Source organism: Pteropus vampyrus, unplaced genomic scaffold (assembly GCF_000151845.1).
Source record: "Pteropus vampyrus isolate Shadow unplaced genomic scaffold, Pvam_2.0 Scaffold158, whole genome shotgun sequence".
Taxonomy (NCBI): Eukaryota; Metazoa; Chordata; class Mammalia; order Chiroptera; family Pteropodidae; genus Pteropus; species Pteropus vampyrus.
The window spans coordinates 2,220,834-2,227,410 of record NW_011888939.1 but is presented as its reverse complement, the minus strand read 5'-3'; the positions used below and the strand labels follow the sequence as shown (position 1 = coordinate 2,227,410).

The window sequence follows — 6,577 nt, the reverse complement described above, 5'->3', positions numbered from 1 at the left end:
TTTTGTTTAAACCAGGGGTCTGCGGCCGTTTTCTCTAAAGGGCCGCATGGTGACTATTCCGGGCTTCGCAGAACATCGAGTCTCTGTGGCCCCGCCACTGCAGCCCCGGAGCAGCCACAGTCAACACGTGAACGGAAGAGCGAGGCCGTGTTCCAATAAAACTTTATTTATGGACACTTACCTTGGAAGTTCATATCATGTTCACGGATCATGGAATCATCTTTTGATTTTTTCCCCCATTTACAAATGCAGAAACCATTCTTAGCATGCAGGCTTTACGAAAACACAGGTGGTTTAAATGGTAGAAGTCACTACTGGTGGAATTTCAGGCTGAGTGGAGGAGAGACGGGTAGGAGCGGACTGGGAGAGGGGCTTCCCAAGCTCTCCCACACCTCGTTTGTACAGGGCTCCGCTGTGGGGCCTTTGGGCTGAATGCCTCCCTTTGTGCAACCCTACTGCCCATAGGGCTCATGCTGTGACCTATGAACCCTGCCCTTTGCTGTTAATTTTTTATGGAGCCAGAGACTTTTCGCAGCCCAGGAGGGCCGGGAGCAGGATGAAGAGGAAGGACCATGGAAATTCAAGACTTGAGGCACCACCGAGGGAGTGTCCATTCAGTGGGGCCTCCCTCCTCCCCCACCTTCTCCTAAATTTTCCATTCGAGGCTGTGACCCGGAGGCTGGTGAAAGGGGTGACGGCTGAAAGTCCCACAGCCAGCCCGTGGCGCACTGCACCCTGAGTCCAGGCTGTGATTCCCAGTCTGGGGCTGCCCCACGCCACCCAGCCCTGCCCACACCCACAGGGATAGTCATCCAGCAGAGAAGCTGGCTCCAAGGGGTGTTTCCATTTCTGCTTTTCCAGCTGCCAGTCGTCATTGGCCAGGATCCTGTCCTGCCGCCCAGCCTGCTGGTGCCACCTGACCTCTGAGGCTGTTCCGAACCATCAGAGGTGGAAAACAAGCCTGCAGGTCACTTATTAAATTCTATGATGCAGCTTTTCCAAGAACTCAACAACTGGACTCTGTGTTCCCACTGGGTGGGGACTGGCAACCTGGGGTCCAGCCTAGAAGACACTCACTTCCTGAGGCCAGTGCCCAGGCCCAGGCACTGGCAAAGTAGCTTCTGATGCCAACCGTGAGATGGCTACAGGTCGAGGTGCTTGGGGTCTCTACACGCCCAGCCCCTCCATGACCTGCAGGTGTACAACTCTCAAGTGGCCGAGGAGAGACACAAGACAGGAGGGGTCTGCTCCATGGTTACGTTCACAGGTGGTACCTATGTCTGTAGGTTGCTGGGGGATTTAATGAGATCATGTCCATCAAGTGTGCCGGGCAGCAGTTCAGACAAATGGCCACAAAAGTCAGACCTGACCCTTCAAGAAAGCCACCCTGGCTGCAGTGTGGAGGGTGGATTGGAGACGGTGGTGAGCCCAGGTAGGAGGACAGGTGAGGTGTCTCCTGCAGAGGCACAGGGGAGAGGGGATGGTGGTCTAAGCTAAGACGACAGCAGTGGGGAGAGGGAGAAGGGACAAGAGCCACCGTGTTCTTCCACTTTGTCGCTGAAAACTTCAGGCGTGCATCATCTCGTGCCGGCATGAGAGAGAGGACGTAGCAAGGGGCCCGTCCGCTGGAGGAGGGGAAGCGGTCAGAGGGGCATCCCCAAGGACCATAAGGCAAGAAAGATCGGCCCATTGAGGAAACCACGGCTGGCCAGTGCAGCTGGGGCGTAGTGGGCGGGGGCAGGGGAGGAGGTACAGAGCTCTAGGATTGACCTTAAGCGTGATGGGGACCAACAAAGTCTTTTTAAAAATCATTTTAATTCAGTAATATTTCAGAATATATCTCTAAACCTAAAAAATCTTTTAAAAACGTATCTACGATACCATTATTACACCTTAAAAAATCAACAGTAATTCCTTGCTATCACCAAATACCCTATCGGTGTCCAAACTTCCAATTGTTCGTGAAGATAGTATTTATGGTTAAAAAATCAGGATTCAAATAAGGCCTACGCATTGTGAATGATTATCTCTTTCGTGTGTCTTTTAACTCAAAGTTCTCCCCTCTTATTTTTTTTAATTAAAAATTAAAAAATCAACTTTACTGAGATATAATGATTCGAGAAGTTCGAGGTTGGTGCAACACCTGAAAATCAATGTAATTCACCGCATTTATCAAATAAAGGAGAAAATCATATGATCATCTCTATAGCTGCAGAAAAAGCATTTGATAAAATCCAGCCCCTGCTCATAATAAAAAGTCTCAACGAACTAAGAATAAAAATGAACTTCTTCCCCTGATGAGAAGCACCTATGAGGAACTTACAGCTGACACCATACTTCATGACGAAAGACCGAATGAATGCCTTTCCCTAAGATCCTGAATAGGGCAAGGATATTCACTCTCACCAACGTTGGGGGCCCTTGCCTTTGCAATTAGGCAAGAAAAAAAAGCACGGAGATAATAAAGGGAAAAGTAAAACCGTTTCTACTCACAGACAACATTATTCTCTAGAAATATCCTAGAACATCCTAAAGTATTTACAAAAATCTACTAGAATTAATCAGCGAAGATCGCAAGGTTGCAGAACAGAAGACCAATATACAAAAATCAATTGTGTATCTATATGCTATCAACAAACAACCGGAAAACGAACTTTCAAATATCATTCGCAATAGTATCAAAATTTCCATACTATTTACAGTAGTACCGAAATGAAAGACAGGCGAGACCTATATACTGAACACTATAAAACATTGGTCAGACATCTAAGCCACGATGGAGCTTTTGGCACTCCCATTAAAACTGAGGACTTTTATACCACTCATCAAAGATGCCCCAACCTACCAGCTCTTCCTCCTTCCTCTTCTCTAATTAGAAGACTCAGGCTTTTGCCCGAAAATAGGCCTCCACCTGGCAATGCATCAAGGCGTCCAATGCAATATCCATCTCAAAGCTGGGCTTTGGAGCAGCCATACCTGTGACCCTAAGAAGCCCTATCTCTTCTAGCACGAGAAGTGACCCCGTTCACACTGATGCCACAGACTCCAGGCCGTTCCCATAACAGCCACACATTCTTCCCCAGCTGGAGCATGTCTGCTCCCATCTAGTCCCTTCAGAAGCCCCCACCGCCTGCAGGCAGCTAATGGAACTCTGGCTCTCCTGCTCTGCATTCGCTCGGAACCTCGATCCTTAAAAGATTCTTACCTCGGATGTCACATCAAATCAAGGAGCAGGACTGTGACACTCAAGGGCGTATATTTCAACACTATCTTAGAGACACACCTCTGATTTAAAACAAAAACGATGATCACTTAAGATATAGCCTCCTACCACTTAACACAACTGGGTTTCTTTCCCATTGCTCATATAAATAACTATTTTTGAGTAAACAGTTTTAAGTGTTTTTTTAAATGCTGGAAAATTTTTAAAGATATAAATAAGTGGAGAGATATACCCATGTCACGGATTGAAAAACTCAATATTGTTAAGATATTCATTCTCCCCAAACTGAAATATATAGAGATTTATTGCAATCCTCAATCAAAGCCCAGCAGGCTTTTTATATAAATGGACAACAAGCTGTTTCTACTATTTATTTGGAAATGCGAAGGACCTAGAATAGCCCAAACAGTTTTGAAACAGAAAAAAGTTGGAAGACATACATCATCTGACTTCAAGACTTCCTATAAAGCTGTAGTAATCAAGACCGGGAGGTATTGGCGTAAGAATAAATAAACACAGCAATGGAACAGAAGTACGGTCAATTAATTTTCAACAAAGGTGCCAATGTGATTCAATGGGGAAAAAAGAAGTTTTCATCTAATGTTACTAGAACAACTGGGAACCAATATGGAGAAAAAATGATCCATCACAGGGTTTTAAGGAGTGACTTGTTCTGAGTCACATTTTTAAGAACTCTGTGGCTGTCGGGTGAAGAAAGGGTTGCAGGGGGAAATGAGAGAAGCAGGGACGCTGTCAAGGCCATTACCACGAAAATAGGCCTTCACCTGGTCTAAGAAAAGACGGCAGACCAGGTGGAGGGAAGCGGGCAGACTCTGGGCGTATTTAGAGAACGTGACTTCCTCAAACTCCAGGGCTCAGTTTCCCTACCTGCTCAGGCCTTGGTGCTGCTGTGCTTTTCGAGGTGCCATCCAAGGTCATGTACCTGGGAGGTGTAGCAGCTCATCGAGGAGCCCTGACCTGGGTATGGGTGAAAGGCCAGGCTATGGTGGCTGAGCTCCAGGTCGGGGACACCCTCTGGTCATGGCCCAGCCCGGGACCCAGGACTGTTCTGCAGGGTGAGGGCTGGGGCAGGGTGCGGATGTCCACCTGGCAGATGGAGGGGTGAGGAGGACAGTGGCTCATCCAGGAGCTCTCACCTTGATCTCTGCCTCTGGGCAAACATCCGCCCCACTGGTGCCCAGTAGGCAGGTCCCCTCTCAGGTCACCTGCGCCTGTGCATCAGGAAGGAACAGTCCCCATTGCTGGAGCCATTTCTGCAGCAGGGAGTAAAGGTTCCCACAGCCGGCAGCCTTGGCCCCTCTCTGCCAAGGGTCCCCAGCTCTGGCTGCTTCCTGGTTGCAGGAAGGGGCCTGGGACAGGGCTGCCTCCTTAATATCACGTATCCCCCGACTTGTTTTCCAAGATGGCTGAATGGCAAACCCATCAGTGCCTGCTCTGGGCTCCCACCTCCCAGGGGCTCAGGGCTGGGAGGACTTGGGAAGATGGAGGGAGCGGGCAGTCCTAGCTACAGCATTGCCATGGAAGGGGCAGAACCTGCGGCTTTATTGGGCTGTGGATGCAGTTGGGTGCTTTGGGGGCTTGTAAACCAACCAGGCTGGGAAACTCCTGAGGCACAGAACCTTCTGAAATGCCAGACCGGGGGAGTCACGACTCCCTGTTTCTTTTGCAATAAGAAGCTTCACCTCTGTGAACCTCGACTGTCTGAGTTGCCCAATGGGTGAGCAGGCAGCCTGTCTGCAGGTCGTTATTCACTGGGCGTCCTGGGAGTTTGGGCAGAGAGCCAGGAACCAGGCAGGCCTGGGAGGAAACCCCGGCCTTCTGATGCCTCCTCCGCCTCGGGCTTGGCACCCGTACAATGGGCTCCAGCTCTGGGAGGGGGGAGTGCAGGTGTGGAGTAAGGGAGGGGCTTTGAGGACCGCAGAAAAGCCGGCTTGGGACAAAAGTGGGCACGACACTCACCGGCCTCAGGGACTCATCCCCACTCCCGCTTGCCAGCGCTTGCATGCTCTCCACGGCCGGGCGGGAAGTCTCTGGCTGGGCTGCGGTCACCCTGAGAAGCTGCCTGTCCCCAGGCCAGGGCGGGAAGACTCGCGCCGCTAACGCCCTCGGGAGGGAGCGCCGGCGAGGGGAGGAGTGGGGGTGAGCGCGGGGTGGGTGGGGGAGTGGAGAGGGAAAGGGGAGGGGAAAAGAGGGGGCGAGAGGTCGGCCCTGCCCATCGCCGGTGGCCGCGAGCGCAGAGCGGATCCTTGAGGAAGCCGGGCCCGGGGGCGGGGCCTGTCGCGCGCGCACCCCCACGTGTCACCAGTCCCCGGCCCTGCCCCCGGCCCTGTGCTTATAATCCGGGTTGCGCGCTGCACCCGACCCTGCTCCGCCACCTGCCACCGCCGCCTGGGCCCCGGTAAGGAGTCCCCTTCCCACTCCCTAGCCTAGGTCACCCTGTACTCTGTCCCCCAGAAGGCGAGCCGAGGAGGTCGAGGGGACCCGGGGCTCGGACCTGGACGGAGGGCAGCGGGGCCGACGCCCCGGCTCCTGTTGCTCGAACACCCAGGAGCCGGATTCCTGGGTCCCGGGGCGCGAGGCCCGGGTCTGCGGGGCTGGTTGGGTTACGCGCCCCTTCGCGGGGCGAGTTCCTTTTTGGGTTTCCCTTCGCGGATCCAGCTTCCTCTGGGGAGCGAAGCCCCCAGATGGAGACCTCGGGAGTCAGATTTGCGTGTTCCAGATTCTCTGCGCGCCCCGCCCGCGTCTCGGTCTCCCCCTCTTTTCTCTGGGTGAAACCAGAGTTCCACCCCACCTCTACCCTCGCCCCTGGGGCTTGGGCGCATCGGCCCCTTGCACAGCCCGAGCCTCAGTTTACCCCGGGCGGATGGGCGCCTTGACGCGGGAGGTGCGCCCGGAGCCTGCGGCGTGACTGGGTTCCCACCCCTGCAGGCGGCGTCTGTCGCCTGCTGCCTCCTGAAAGGGGTTTGCGTTCCTGCCCAGGTGGGGCTCGTCACCTCGCCAGCCGCGGTGCCGAGTGCCCGGTTATCCGTGGCCCTGGGCTCGGGGCTGTGGGAGGGGCCGCTCCGCAGGAAATGTCCGCCGTCCGTGTGTCCGGGTGGCTGTTGTTGCCTTTGGCCCCTTGAGCGGCTGCGCCCTGCAAGGAGGGAAACGAAAGAAACGCCTCTCCCATCCTGCCAGGGCCCTTCCTGAGCAGGCGCCGCCACCCGCCACCTCAGTGTTCCTCTCTGCGAAGTGGGGCGCCGGCTCCGGAGCCTCGCGGTCTGGCTGCGCATCTGGGCAGGATCAAACCCGTCCTTCCCCAGGAATGGATCAAATAGTGCCTGGGCTTTGATC

General features: G+C 53.7%; 1 protein-coding gene across 1 annotated transcript in view; it reads left to right on the top strand.

The window, feature by feature from the left end:
- Positions 1-5,597: 5,597 nt before the first annotated feature.
- Positions 5,598-6,577, top strand: part of ASS1 (argininosuccinate synthase 1) — a 46,907-nt gene continuing 45,927 nt past the window's right edge. Inside the window, exon 1 of the mRNA XM_011370041.2 lies at positions 5,598-5,642. The gene's annotated coding sequence lies outside the window, so the exon portion shown is untranslated. The remainder of the gene's footprint in view (positions 5,643-6,577) is intronic.